Source organism: Corvus brachyrhynchos, unplaced genomic scaffold (assembly GCF_000691975.1).
Source record: "Corvus brachyrhynchos isolate BGI_N302 unplaced genomic scaffold, ASM69197v1 scaffold255, whole genome shotgun sequence".
NCBI classification, from domain to species: Eukaryota; Metazoa; Chordata; class Aves; order Passeriformes; family Corvidae; genus Corvus; species Corvus brachyrhynchos.
In genome coordinates, this window is record NW_008238358.1 from 8,867,810 (window position 1) to 8,882,554 (window position 14,745).

The window sequence follows — 14,745 nt, forward strand, 5'->3', positions numbered from 1 at the left end:
TCCACATGATGTTCATCAGTTTTATTGTTCCAGTAAAAACTGTGCTTAAAATCTTGTTTCCTGCTCTGATTTCATAATTGTCTTCAAACAGTTTTATTCACATTCATCTTTGGCTAAGGGATGAGATCATTCTTCTCTTAAACTGAGTGCATATATTTATATTTTTGTAGATCTCATCCACAGTAGATTCGGCCAGTCAGAAAACCAGCATGAATATGCTGAGATGGAGGTCATGGGGCTGAGGGTCATGGAGTTCAGGCATCCAGTTGTTGCTGACTGCTGTTTTTCTTTAAAGAATAGGAGATTGCTGTGTCACAGGCTCTGAAACCCCTGGCAACATGTAGTGGACAAAGACAGCAGTAGGCTCAGAGCAGGCCTATACAAGCCTGGTGGTTTAGCATCTGTTTTGGTAACAGCTTCAACAGGAAGCTCTTTTCACCTGATGCTTGTGTGCTACCTAACATATGCTGTCCCCCACACTAAATTGGCCCTTCAGAAAAATGCAGTATTGATTATTTCAAAACCTGGCTCTTGCAGTAGGTTATTGAGGCTTTAGAGAGGAGGGACTATTCTCTAGATCAGAGGCCAAATGGCACAGAACTAGTTATATCCACAATATGCATCAGTCCTTGATGTCCCCTGGACAAAATAGAACACTGCTCTGGCTTTAGGCGTAATTTGTGTGTGCAGGTGTTTAGAACTGTGGGAAGGATGCACAACACCTCACACACCTGGTAAAAGACTTATAGGTAGCATTATACAGAAGGTATGGGAAAGAATAGTAGCTGGTACAGTCAAACCACACCAGGGCTTGATCTGGCTCTATGTTGCTGTCTAATTCAGCAGTATAGACACAGTCTGCCTTGGTGACTGGTGAATAGTGTGTGATAGATTATCAATTGCCTATCAACAATATCTGGAGATGCTACTGTACCATTTAACATTTTCAGACAATGTCAGAGCAGGCTGACAGGGACTAGTATAGACCTCTTTATGTAGTTCCCACTTAAATAGGCAGACTGGAATTAAGTCCAGAATTACAGTGGTTTTCTGTTCTACCTGCAGAGGGCATTCATACTGTTCAGTACATCATTCCTCTCCAGCTGATAGTGAAAGGATTATTTATGGTTATGTCAGTTAAGGGTGCGTGAATCAGGAGCTTTGTGATAATTGGATTATTGAGCATACCTGTCTTCTGTGAAGCTTCTGAGAACCTATAGTTGAGTATATATGAAACAAATGAAAAATGTGGTTGTGAGAGGAGTTGTAAAAGCTGGTTGGGTATTTTCCTAAGCAAAAATACATTTTGCTAGCTGAACTACTTTTTCATTTTAGTTATAAAGTGTTTTATATTATTTTTGTGAATTTCTAACCCTTTGCATTTTAATAATTTTTTACACATAGTTTGTGCACAGTACAAAACACTTAAACTCCTTCCTAATAAAGCAACTCCACAAAGCTTGTACTGAACTTGCAGAGAGTGGAAAAAGTTACAAATACAAAAATTTTGGAAAAGACATAATGAAGTCAAGCTAGAATGTAGAAAGATGATATTTTAATTTCTTGGAACCAAGAAGCATAAGACGAAAGAGATAATTATATCAGGGCTGTTAATCAAGTGTTTTTCAAAGTATTTGTTTCAGTTTTAAATTTATTATGAAAGTGATCATCGTTTTTGAAGAGGGGAGCATGCCCCTTTGGCAAGCTCTGGAAGTGTCTTCATAAAGTATCTCCGGATCCTGGAAGTGGCAAGGACAAGGAATGTAGACTAGCTGGAAGAACAAGTCTGATAAATGGTAACCCAGGCCCATTGTATCAGACAATGGCAACTGCTGAATAAACACTGGCAGAGCAGTATTAGTCTGCACAAGAGACAAGCTGAAGCACAGAACACTTGAGAACCTATTCATAATATAGCTGTTGATCCTTGGATGCCTCTGGAAGTGAAGATGACTGTTAGAAAGTTAGCAGTCTAATAGTTGAGAATAGAGCTTTAAGAAACAGAGAAAAAGGGACAAGAGTGGTCTCTGCCTCTTTTTGAAACCAGGCATTCTATTTTTGGGGATTTGCTCTTAGCACAGACTATCAGACAATATTCTAGGAAGTCTGTATTCATTATATCAAAGTGATTGTGAAGTATCTAATTGAGAATCCAGGGCACTGAGATGAAAATAAGGTGCTTGTCAGGAGGTCATCCTTGGCAGCAGATGGACCTGGATTGCAGTACACAGAATTGCTAGAACTGCAGTTTCCTTTCATGTAATAATCCAGTGTGTATTCATGAAACTGAGGGACTGAATGCTATATTTCAACTTCCACTGCCTGAAAGCTCTCTCCTTGGATGCATATATTTCTGTAGTCTCTTTATACTGTCGCAACCTGCTTGACACAGATTTCTCCTCTGAACTCTCCTCAGCTCTCTGACAAACCTCATTGACTATTCCTTAGTGGAACTTACATAATAAATATTTGAGTGTGATCACTGCAGATGGTGTGCTAAGACTTGCTGCTCTTAATCATATTTTTAATACTGAAACCTTTCTGCTTATTCACACTTCCAGTAAAAGGGTTTATGAGCCTTAACAATTTGAGAAGTGACTAAGGTTACAGTGAATGCCAGGTGCAAGAAATTCAGGAAAGCTTTTATTGTTGACTGACACAGAGATCTTTTTCTGTAGAATCTACCCATCCTTACAATGGGCTCTGTAATACTGGGTTTGTGGTGCCTAGTGCATGTATTTAGGTACAGGAATACAAAAAATACTCTTAGGCCTGCTGGATCAAATGTTGCTAAAGAGATTAAATTGCAACAGTTACCTGACTTTTGTATGCCTTTGGGAAGTGAAAGGGAGAACTGGAGGAGCTGTTGGAACTTGCTGTTTGTTTTAAGTTAGGCAAGGGATTCTACCCATCTTTTCTGTTTCATGTATTGCAGATTAAACACAGGTACTATTCAGGAAGGATCTGCTAGTAAAGTAGATCTCGAAGCAGATGAGGAGAGAGATTTCTAGCAGTAATGGGAAAAGGTGTTACCACCCCATGCCTTTACTACCAGTTCCATGGTGGCAACCATAAAAAATTAAATAGATTAGATTATAATTCCACTGTTCCAAATAGGTCACATTTTTTGTCATGCCAGCTATGTAAATTTGAGACTTGACTTCAGAGGCTTTGAACTGATTTACAATTCAGTAAAATATCTATGGTTTTTTTCATTGGACAAGTTAATAATCTCTGGAAAGTATATTTGGTCTTGATGAGACTTCTCACATAAAAATGATAAACTGTATGCAAAAGCTAAAACATATGGTATAATCAGGTCCTGAGGTTTCCCTATAATTTCCAGCATGCTTTTTTCTTACCTTTCTTTTACCAGCTATTAATTTTCTCCTTCAATAATTTAAATCCTTTCTGTTAATCTGTAACTGAAGTACACTTTGCAAATGAAATGGTACAGTTCTAATCAGATGGCAATCCGCTATGGCATTTTGCTATGTGTGATACCCACTGCTATCTGGTGCAACCTGGAGAGATCTCTGGAAAGGCCAGCTTGCTGGATAAACACAAGAAGTAAGCTGTGTTGCATAGAAGGATTTAAGAAATACTATTTAATTTTCTTCTTTCCAGCATCAGGTTAAAGTTCTTACGGCTTAAGCACACTAGAGATTACTAGAGTTCTCTGTCATATCATACTGACTTTGGATACCTTTTTTGTGCTGTACTCTTGGTTTTTACTTGGATGAAATTTGATTTGCACAGTCATCAGAGAAAGCTTCCAGGTTTTAGTCTTTTTTTAAAGTAACTGCGTACAACTTAGATTAGTGTTTCTAACAGTTAGCTACACATAATTGCTACACAATTCTCTTCACGGTGACTGTGATAATGAATTCTGAATGCTGCCCTCACTATCTCCCCCATGTTCTATTTTGCTGAAGATTGTAAAGGGCTTCTTTTCTTATCATAAACGCCAGATATCTAGGACTCTTAAACAGAAGTAACTTTCAGACTATATCTCATTATTTAATTTAGAGTTACAAGAGAGGCTTAGTTAAAACTAGAAAAATGGGCATCTGTAAGGATAGAACTTCAGTACATCACAAAACTGCTGCTCTGAAATCTACCTCCTGGATTTTTTCTCCTACAGCATTGATTCAAGTCTCTCTCTGAACTTAAACTGTGGAATGTGTTCAAAAATTACATTGAAAAAGCCATCAGTTAGGAGGGATCTTTGCAATGATCAGTAATTTTTGTCAGTACCTGCCCAGGCACATGTATAGCACATATGGATATGCTGGTACAAATTCACTCAGAAGATAGGACAGCAGTTTCCAGCTGTCTGCCTTGTGCAGGTGAACAAGCACGATTTTCTGGTTATAGTCTCAGTTACAAACTATGCATGAAAAAACCTGCTGTATGTAGCATTAGGACATGAATTCTTAATAAAATAAGAAGTTTGCAAGATAGTATTGTGTCATATAAAGCAAGGTACATGTTGTCCACAAAAATAAAACCTATTAGGAAAAAGAAAGAAAAAATTTAAAAGCTTCCACATAAATTTAAAATAGTTTTAAGGTAATTCCCCCTTCCTCATTATTCTCCATCTAAGTGATCCCTAAGTCTAGTCTTTTACCTGCTTGTGTGTAATTTAAAGGGAAATGGAGATTTCAGTATCTGCGACCTTTGAAAAATGAGATTTTCAGCAACCTTGAAAACACTTGTGCATGCACCTTGAAACATCAGGTAAATCTGCACCCTTAGGAATCACAGAGGATCTTGACCTTGCCCTTGAAGCCAGTAGGCTGGAGCTCACCCATGGTGTGTGTTTGTTCTGAATTGGTGAGTCAGTAGAATAGGGCAGAATAGGTTCTCCTCTTTTTCAAGAGTAATTTCTATTATGTTTAACTGGAGAAGCATTACATGTTTCTGTGATGTGACTCTTAGAATAGAACAGATTCACTTTTGTTGTTTGCTTTGCTTTCAACAGAACATGTATTTAGTCTGATTTGTAATTCAGAAGCATCATAATAACTGTGTAAATTGTATTCATGTTAACTATCACTGGTTTAAGTCTTTATGAACTAGAGTTTACTTTTTTCTTACTATTTTGTAACAGATACCATTTTCATCATGAGGAGTAAAAATCTGTTATTTTATTAAAAGATATGGGCAAAAATAATTTAATTTTATATTCAGTAATTGCAACCAGAAATTGCAGTTGTCTAGATATGAGCAATTTAGTTGTTTCTGCTATTTCAGTTTGAAATACATAATTCGTATTCATATTCAATACCTTTCAAGTTTACATAGGAATGATAGTTACTTGATACAGCTGTATCACTTTGTTTCTGTTCTTTTCATGCATTAAGACAGTAACAAATCTGATTTGCTGAAGACTGTTGATCAAGTAATTGGAGCACAGATCTTGAGGAATACTAGCATTAAGCTCTTTCAGTCTTGACTAAGGATGAAATTGTGGCAAAATTCAATTGCAATTTTTCTTTATGCACTCAGCAGTTTTTTTCATCAGTGGCACGTGAAATGCAAAAAAAGGTGATATGGAAAAGTTTAGAAAAGGAACAGGTATTATTATTAGCATTAGTATTATTATAGTCGTTGTTGTTATTGCTGCTGCTGTTGTTTCTTATATAAATATCATGATAGTTATACAGTCTATCGTAATAGTTGCTCTGATCTAAAGACGACAGAGTGACTTGGGGATTTAAAGCCTCAGTAAGCAAAGTTAACCATCTGTCCAGCCCAAGGACATTACTTTTACTTATGCCATGAATTTGTTCCTGTACCTTTATGTTCCTTAACCATGTAATCTGGCCTTTCCAAACATTTTTACTGGTTGATGCTCTCTCTCATCTCAGTCTTCATAATTTATGCTGAAAAATGTCATGTTTCCTTTTAGCCTTGATAAGCACAGTCTGTGTTTTAAAACAATTTCCTTCTGCCCTCATAGAAATCTAGCTCCTGAGCCACTGTGCAGCTTTATCTTCCTGTTCTTTTTCATTCACTTTAAATGTTTCAAAAATTTTCTGCCCTTGGGCCAAGGATTTTCTAAGGTGCATCTTGAATTACTTAAAACAGGTTATGCAGCAGGGTTCTGTCTGTAAAACCAGGAGACAAGATTTCACTTAAAAAGTGGTTTTGTGACTCAGCTCAAATTTATATCATTGTGATCAGTCTACAATTGCTTATTTCTCAAATGCAGTTTCATAAGTGGTAAAAAAAAAAAAAAACAACAGTACAAACTATTTAGGGTGACTCTTTATTTACCCTTTCTTTCTTCTGCTTCTACATCTGGGCAGCTCAATCCTGTTTCAGTCTTTTCTCTTTAACTGTTTGGCCTAAATACACTCTGAAGCATTAATTAGCATATACATGTTTATCTTTGTGAACCTTAGTCTGGAATGAAGCCCATGAACTTGGATTTGCCTATAATGGCCTGACTTTTAAGGTTTAGCCCAGTCAATAAGCATTTCATACACTCCTAGAGAGAGAGAAAACATCTCCTTGTCCTGGTGCCATCTCTCAGGCACACTGGCCTCAGAGTTGTTAATGAGGCCATTCAGCATTGCCACTTTACACAGCATCTAAAGTCAGTACCCAAGTAAGTCGTTCAGCAGAGCTGTAATTTACCTTCTAACACCACCAAACTACCTTCACCAGCTCTTTGAATGCTTAAGTGCTTGAAAGGTGTGGTGCATTACAATGTAAAAAATAAGACCAAAAGCGAAATCTTGAAATAATAATTACAGTAGGTTCAAAGAAACCGCCTACATCTATAGCATTCCTTTACCTTTATTAAAAAGAGGTCTTTCTGTTTTAAAGTCGGACTTCCAAATACATGTAAAGAACCACGAAACATGAGAATGGCCTCTCTGTGTCAGACTGAATGTTTTATCTAGCCTGGTATCCTTTCTCAGGCAATGTCCAAAAAATGGATGTGGAGGGAACACTAGAAAAGGAAGGGAAAACATATATACGCCCATAAATATTCCTATCATCAAGCAGTCTGTGGTTCAGGAACTTCCTGAGCCAGAGATGGTGCTTTGTATTTAAGAACTCTTGTTGGATTTCTTTACCATTAACTTGCCCAGTCTTCTCCAGGAAGAGACGGGGGATAAAATGAGTGTTCTTTTCATTTTCTAACTTTTGTTTCTGAGAAAAACATTGGCCCCATTCCACAAAGTCAGAAATAGCTATAGTGCTGTTATAGCAGCTCAGTGGCCTATGGCTGCAGTTAGAATGACAATAACAATTTCACATCTCCTGGCATAAATGCAAGATGCTGGAGCTACAGGTTAGTCATGGAGTGGGACTGACATGCATTCAAAATAATTTTGCTGTATTTAGTTGGATTTTTCCTTCCCAAGGAAAAGCTTAAAAATACCTTTAAGGAGCTACTTAAAAGCTGAATCTTCAGATGTTTTAATTGTACAGTCATACTGCTATGAATAGAAGATTGCACAGAACATCTTCTAAATCTGGTCTAATGTCTGAGTCAGATTGGGTGAGCTAAGGGCATTTCTTTTGCAGATTCCATATGGAGCATTTAAAGCCCTATCCTAGCTTGTTAATATTTTTACTTTATATTTAATGAAAATATTTGGACATTTTTATGCAACTTTTGTTTCTGATTAGTACACAGTACTTAAATAGAGTGAATTGATAGATGTTAATGTACAGTAAAAAGCAATGTAAATTGCTGCCTGTATACATGGTAATTAGTATGTGAGAATTCTAAGCATGGTTACATTCATTTTCATGCAATAGTAAACAGAACAAATCCAAACTAGATTGTTAAGCCCTTTTTTCCCTCCTGATTGTGGCAAGATACAAATGAAACTTTCCAAACTGTGCCTTACTCAGTGCATAGTAAGCAGTGATTTTAGCACAGCAATTTGGAATCAAGGAAGACTGCAAGAACAGCATCTCTGATGCCAGGAAGAGTGCTTCCTATGGTGTATAGACAGTATCCCTCCATTAAAAACAAATGGGAAAACTAGTGCTAGAAAATGGTTCAAACATTTCTTAAATAAAATTAAACTTAGCTAAAACTTAACTGCTTAAATTAGAAGCATTTAATGATGCCGAATATATACACTGCAGTCTGGTACAACAATAACAAATAGGTATGGATGCAAGTTGTGTTTTTCTACAACACAAGGGCAAGACAGCTTTCTCAGTCTGTGTTGCCAGGGGCATATTGTTACATGCGAGACTACTTTGCTACTTAATTACCATTTTTTGTTTCCAGGGCAGAAACAGCGATATATACACTGGTGGATTCTTACCAGAGAATATACCTTGAGCTATCCTATGCTGTGTACTGTTGCTAAGCATAGCCAAGGAGAGAAAGAATTTCTCTTCTACGTTCTCCAGAAACCTGGCTCTGAAACTGAGTTGTTAGCCTGAGCTGAGCTGAGCTTCACACCTATGCTAATTTAAAACTGTCTTTGACATGTCTGCACAAGCTGTGTTGACTACACATAGATGCTCACTACCGAGGTAATTCTGCAAGGAGACAATGGCAAACTGCAGAAAAGAAGCAGTCAAAGCTGGGCTTTGAAATTACTTGAAATTATTTATGCAAGCTCTCAAACTCAGAGCAGTAATAATTTTCAGATCAAAACCTCAAAGAATTTCTGTAACTAATGTTTAATCTCCCCGTGATGAACCTTATACTAGATGTAAAACCACATTCAGTTGTAATACACAGCCTTGGACTCCTGTCCAGTGTGTTTGAAAAGGTTGGTGAACTCTGCCAGGTACTCTGACTGAAACGTTCGTGTAAGTATATGTTCATGACTTTTATTCAAATGTTTATTGGGGGAAAAAAAATCCAGCTTTCTAAAAGCTTAGAACACTAATAATTTCTGGATCTATGAAGAAGAATATGTGCCTACAATGTGACTTAAATAGAACTTGGTGCAATGTATTCTTGAAACTGCCAGCATATGAAGGTGGGATGAGCCTTTTTTCCCAACAAATACTTTTCTCCAGGTCCTTAGAATTCACTGTGTGCACATATGTAATCAAAATTATCTTTGATTTGTCTGTGCTGAACATCTCAGTACCATCTTGTGTTTAAAATAGACATGATGTGTCCCTTTGGAGCTCATTGTGGGGCCCCTTCCAGCTGTAGGTTCCTAAAGCAGACCTGAATAAGCACACTGCACACAGAGCAACTTCACTTTCTTGTTAGCATTCCAGAGGAGGAGCGTCTCTTCCCTCTCTCCTCCCCATTTATTCAGTTGTCTAATCAAAGTACACAGTTCCTATCATCCAGTAGAAGCATTTACCTCCCTCTCCATGCTTCAAAAGCATCTTAACATAACGGCATTAGATTCTACTAAATGTATGCAGCACCTCCGAGGCTGTCCAGAAGCATGAGAGCTGTAAAGTTACCCAGGCTAGTTCTGAGCAAGCTGGCTAAGTACCAAGAGATACAAATTTGTGCAGCATAAGGCTTCTCCTCGGCTAATGTATCTTGTTTTCATGACACAGTATAACCATAGCAATATAGATTTCGGGACCTAAGATAACTCATCTGCTTATAGCATAGCTATTGCTACATTTTCTGTATCGCTGTTGAAGAAATCCCCAAATCTCTTTTGGATCTAAGTGAATTTTTCTAATAGAAAAAGGAGATTATGTTTCTTGTAGTGTTATATGATAAAATAAGCCATAAGTTAATGCCTTACTAATCAATTGAACAGATATTATGAATGTATTTCTTTCCAGAGGTGGTATTCTTCAGAAATGTTTTTTAACTGTTTAGGCTTCGCAGACTTCAGTGTTGAGGATTTTGCACACTATGTGCATTCATAATGTGGAAATTTAGTGCATGAGAGAAATTTAGTGAATTTGTAGTTTCTTCTAAACCCCCGCTAAGATTAACATTTAAATTAGTTCTTATCTATGTTTCATTGCAACTACTGTGGCTAACATGATTTGAAAGAATTAGACAAAACTGTTTTAAAAAATAATTAACTTTGCAACAGGATCCTTTACAGCATATGTGATTCTACGCCTTATATCACTCACTACTCAGCATCATCTGAAGCTTTCTAATATTACTCAATTGCAATGTTAATCCACAGGAATACCTCACTAATTCTTATTTAATGCATCCCCAAAAATACTGCTCAACAACAAAATAACTTAGAAATCATGACATGTAAGCAGTAAAACATTTGCTTTGATGATTCAAAGGCAAAAATAAAATACTACCAGAGTGAAAACACAAAGGTAGTAACGAGAGTACATCATAGTATTATCACACAGGCCTTAAACACGACCTAAAAGAACAATGTATCTCTAAGAAAGCGAATGCCTGTAATACCTGTATTAGGAGCAAAAACTATTTGGGACAGTATTATATGTAGTATTTACTATTGGGAAAACAAAAAGGCAGAAATTACTTAGTCCTAGTAGTATGTGGGGTACTTTTTTGTAGACTTATTTCTGCTTAGTCTATCAGGCCAAAGCTGGACACGCCCCAGCACCTCAGTGTCTTGTAGTTCAGAACTGAACACAGGATTCGAGGTGTGGCCTCACCAGTGCTGTGTATGGGGGACAGTGCTCTTCAGTGAAGGGCACAGTTTAAATGGGCTCCCAAACCTGTCCCTGTGCCTACAGCAACGCTTTCAGTGGCTGTATACATGTGTGTGCATGCCTCCCAAAACCTAACCCGCATTCTGGAATGCAAACGCAGAAACAGCAGCTGTTCAACAGCACGCAACATAAGCTGACTGACTACTCTGTAGAAAAGGAATTACATATGGATTTAGTTTTCATTTAAACAAAATGAAGAATCATATAATAATTCCTTGTTTTATCTTTATACTAGAAGGGTAAAAACCTGATTTTTATCATGTCTGCTATACATGATAAAATGTATGGAATAAACAGCTCAGCTTTCTAATATATTTTAATTATGCATCAGAAAATTAAGAACACCTTTCAGTTCATAATCTGACACCTACTTTGCACAGTGTTATTCAAAACAACTACAGTGTGACACAGTATGATTTTCAATGTACAAAACTACATTAGGAGTGCATTCAGGTTACATCCTTAAATCACAAAATGTCACTAATAACCTGTTACCTATTAAGAAATTTTAAAAGACCTTGTAAGCAGACCTTTACAGGAGTGAAAAATATTCTAAGGTTCCCCTGGTCTATTTAACACTTCAAAAAGCTTTCACCTTATGCATAATGGGCATACCTCTTTGAAAATCATACTGTCTATTACATTTCTACATTACATTACATTTCTACATCTTTCATTCAAAAATATTTGTATTCACATTTCTGGAAACTTCTTGAACAAAGGAGAGCAACCACAAGTACTAGGACGACTTTGGACTGTTACGAAAAATGCCATGGGATATTGCTGCTGTTTTAGAACAAGCAAAGCTTTGTTTTTAGTGATTTAACTTATATAAAATCCCATAGTTAGTAAGACACCTGGAACTTAACGTCTCTACCTAAGATAGAAGTTCTCCTTCAAATACCAATTGCAATTAGCAGTTCTCACTACATGCATAATTTGAAGGTTATGCTAACAGTAATCAGAATCTGCAAACATTTATGCTAAATACACAATAGCACTGAGTACATGCACCAAGTGCAGTGGCTGGCAGCTTGCCACAGGGATTAATGCCTCCAGATGAATGATTGTTTTACCTCAAACCATCAACAAAAGATTACGTTATTACAATGGTGCAATTAATAATCTACCACTTGATTATTTGTTACAATGATATCTTCATGGATCAGGTTGAAAAATCGAGGGAACTTGAAATGTTTGGTTGTGGGGGTTTTTTTTCCATTGGCTATTCAATAGGAGAGACAATGAATAGTGTGTTAATAACCCACTTGGTATTCTCTGATGTGGCCTTCTGTTTATTGTGTATGAGAGTTATGTTTGCTTTGTATGAATGATGTCTTGAGCTCAGGACAAAGTTGGAAACTTTATAAAAATTGAAAAATTTTAAAAAGAGCATTTGATGCTGTCAACTTTTGAAATTTGAACACAGAACTGATTTTCTATTGATAAAGAAATGAAGTGCCATAGGAGTCCAGAATCTGTCTCTAAGAACTGAGACCCCTAAGAGAAATGGTATCTCCGGTAACTCAACTATTTTAAGTCTAGTTACTGTAAAACTGCCACTGCAGACCATGGCCTGCAGGCACTCAAGTTTAGAGCCTACAGTGTTTCTAGTGATCAGAATTTCAGATGTGTTTAGCTAACAACCAAGATAAGAGTAAGACATGTGGCGGTGTAAGACAATAAGCATAACCCCTCCCCTCTTAAAATGAGATTGGCATTATTTAGTGAACTGCATTTTTACATAATCTCCCAGGCTCTATTGGAAATTGTCACCATTGATAATGTTTTTTTTTAGTTATTTCCCTAATGTCACTTTTCTGCCTGGCATTGCTGAGTTTCTAGTATGAGCCCATGTGAGCTATTCAATAGATTGCAATCTTTCTGGCATTAATACTTGCCAAAAGAATTAGACTATAGCATGTACTAGTTTTCAAATGAGATTATAAAGGGAGTGCTACAACAGTTCCTTATCTGTTGGTGGTGAAGCAAAGTTTATTAGAAGGGATCACAACATGACACAAACACATGTAATTATTCTAATTAATACACAATCAGCTACAGGGTCTTCAGTTGAAACATCATTATAATCTTGAATCATCTCACACCTTTGCACCATGGAAGTTTCATTACAATTTAGAAGGTGCTGTCACATAACGGTTTTGCTCAAGAAGTAGCTGGTTGGAAACAGAGAGTTCTTTTGTACTTAAACTAATGCTACAAACTGAATGCAGAAAGTTACCGTGGCCTGATTGCAGGAACAGTCAAAAAAAGAATTTGTCAACCTTCGTCCTAACCTAGGAAGTTGTGCTGGTGCATCCTCCCTCTTCACCCCCTCAGCCCCTTTGCAGGCTGCAGTGTGATCTGAGAAAATGCTTGTTAGGCCTCATCCTTGGAAACATCACCTGGGCTCAGCTCTTTCTGAGCTTATCAAAAAACACTGTCTGCTCTCAGGAACTTCTAACAAGCTTCTGTTTTTCTCCTGACCAGCCTTGGAAAAGATTTCTCTGGCCTGAATGGCATAACACTCCTATTCTCACGCTTTTAAAGAAAGTGCTGACCCAAACTGTAGCCAGGATGAAACATTGTTATGACTAAAGCCCACTCTCTTGTGACCCTATAAACAGTAGTCCAAAATGGGGCCCTTTGAGCTCTCCTGGACCACAGTGGGCCTGTGACCAGCATCTCCCTCTGAGTGGGACGCCTCTCAGAGCCAGCAAACCCTGAGGTTTGCTATACCTGGAGGATCACTGAACCACGGCATCTCCTGGGCTGATATCCTCTCCTCAAGGCCCGATCCTTCGTCTGTTGGGAGATGCAAAAGCATCCGAAGTGAGTATTTTCACTGACCTATGAGGGAAATTTTTCCACAGGTACCTTATCTTGCACTGACTCTTTCTGCCTGCGTGCATACCCTCCGTGCATATGCTATAGCAAATCTGGAAGTTAGGTTAAGTTATAGTTATAATTTAGGCTAAGTGCTGTTAAGTGTTATTTCTCTGTTAGGTTGTTAAGGTTTACACTGTCTTTACACACAGACACACACATACACCTAGGTAGTTACAATTAATTCCTGTTTTGATTGCCTGGATTTTGTTTGGTTTCATTGTTGCTTGCTTTCCCCTTGTTGTGCCTTAGTTGCCCTTTGTAAGTAGAATGAAATTTGCCAAGGAATTTGTTGTGCTTTGTAGTTTAACAATAAATCTGACTTTTGCTCATACCTTTGCTGGTCATTCTTTGAGCGATCTCAAGCAGAAGTGGCCAAACAATTTGAGGAGTGTGAGAATAGAACTGTCAAAAGAGAAAACAGGTCCAAAACTTACATAAGGTCTTCAATGAAATGGTTCCTGAGACTCTTAATTGATCAATTCATTGAACATTGCCTCTCTGAGAACTGGACCATGGAAAATCCATCTGACTCACCAGTGATTAAGTTTTTGGTTTAAGAAACATATACAGATTAATGAGGTGTGCCTGATAATGGCATGTGGTTATTCAGGGTGTGAACAACCTCTAGGGTCTCTCGAAACAGGTGGCTTCAGGCTTAGTCTCCTGTGAAAAAGCAGAAAAAAAATCTTTATTGAAGAAGCACAGTGCAGATGAGAGGGCATATACAGGGAGAAGCAAAATGTTATTAAAGTACAATAGCTGTACAATGCTACATACAGTATTACACTAGCTATGAAGAATATTAACATCAAGTATTATAAATATTGACATCGAATGGTCAATGATATTAATTTTTTCCAGATACATAATCTTAGAATTAGTCAAAAAAAGGACTTTATAATTGGATGCAACGTTCTACTTTCTTCCTATAGAGAAGAAAGGTATAAATGCTTTGACGTTGGCTATTTTTCAACTTTTGTTAAGCACTGGGCAAAATATTACCTGTATAAAGAGTTGTATGTACTGTGCAATATCATCTGGTCCCACGGCAGAGCAGGAACGGCGCTCTGTGCCGACACAGGTACACAGCGCATTAGTGCCCGATCTGCTCAGCATAGAAAAGCTGAGGTGCCGTCATGCTCGGCGAGCAAACGCAGATCAGGCTGAAATCACCCCTGACCCCGGGAGCTCGTCACCCGTGACACGGTGGGGCTCAGCCGCGTCCCGGCG

The 14,745-nt window shown here is 37.7% G+C and overlaps 1 long non-coding RNA gene across 1 annotated transcript; it reads right to left on the reverse strand.

The window, feature by feature from the left end:
- Window positions 1-5,048: 5,048 nt before the first annotated feature.
- On the reverse strand, window positions 5,049-14,739 carry LOC108447055. Its single transcript, XR_001862443.1, has 4 exons — window positions 14,518-14,739; window positions 14,050-14,178; window positions 13,848-13,917; window positions 5,049-13,431 (listed from the first exon to the last, which is right to left on the reverse strand). It is a non-coding gene; the product is annotated as an uncharacterized LOC108447055 (long non-coding RNA).
- Between the last annotated feature and the right edge of the window lie 6 nt (window positions 14,740-14,745).